This window comes from Cervus elaphus, chromosome X (genome assembly GCF_910594005.1).
Source record: "Cervus elaphus chromosome X, mCerEla1.1, whole genome shotgun sequence".
NCBI lineage: Eukaryota > Metazoa > Chordata > Mammalia > Artiodactyla > Cervidae > Cervus > Cervus elaphus.
The window spans coordinates 121,072,522-121,073,198 of record NC_057848.1 but is presented as its reverse complement, the minus strand read 5'-3'; the positions used below and the strand labels follow the sequence as shown (position 1 = coordinate 121,073,198).

The following is a 677-nucleotide window of genomic DNA, read 5'->3' as shown; positions in this document are numbered from 1 at the left end:
CCCCAAACACCCATACACACACTTAAAATAACAATCTTTCTAGGATCAGAACGGATACAAAGGCCAGCTTGTGTTTTCAGCAGTGGAGGCAGTGCTGGACATAGAGTTTCCAAGCAAATTAAGGGAAATTTGTCCTATTTGGTGAAAGCAGAGGACTCAAAGCTCAGCCTTCCTAAAAGTGGGAACACTATGTAAAATCAGCAACAGTCTTCTCCTTGGAATTCCTCTGTGGTCCAGTGGCTAGGACTCTGCACTTTCACTGCTGAGGGCCCAGGTTCAATTCCTGGTCAGGGAACCCTGCAAGCCACTCAGTGCAGCAAAAAAAAAATAAATTAATAAAAAAACATAAAAACAGTCCCCTTCTCTTTCAGCATGTGACTGACCAAGAGCAGTGAACTGGGGCCTCACTACTCCATCTATATCATCCATATCTATACCCTTATGAATCATGTATTTATTTATAGATATTATATATGTTTATAATGTATGTAACTTAGTGACTAAACCACCAACCTATATTTATATTTTAATTTATATGTGTGCATGCATGCTCAGTCATGTCTGATTCTTTGAGACCCCATGGCTCACCAGGCTCTGCTGTCCATGGTATTTTCCAGGCAAGATACTGCAGTGGGTTGCCATTTCCTCCTCCAAGGGAATCTTGCCCACTCAGGAAT

The 677-nt window shown here is 41.7% G+C and overlaps 1 non-coding gene across 1 annotated transcript; it reads left to right on the top strand.

The window, feature by feature from the left end:
- The first annotated feature begins 212 nt into the window (after nt 1–212).
- TRNAE-UUC lies at nt 213–295 on the top strand. Its single transcript has one exon. It is a non-coding gene; the product is annotated as a tRNA-Glu (tRNA).
- The last annotated feature ends 382 nt before the right edge of the window (nt 296–677 follow it).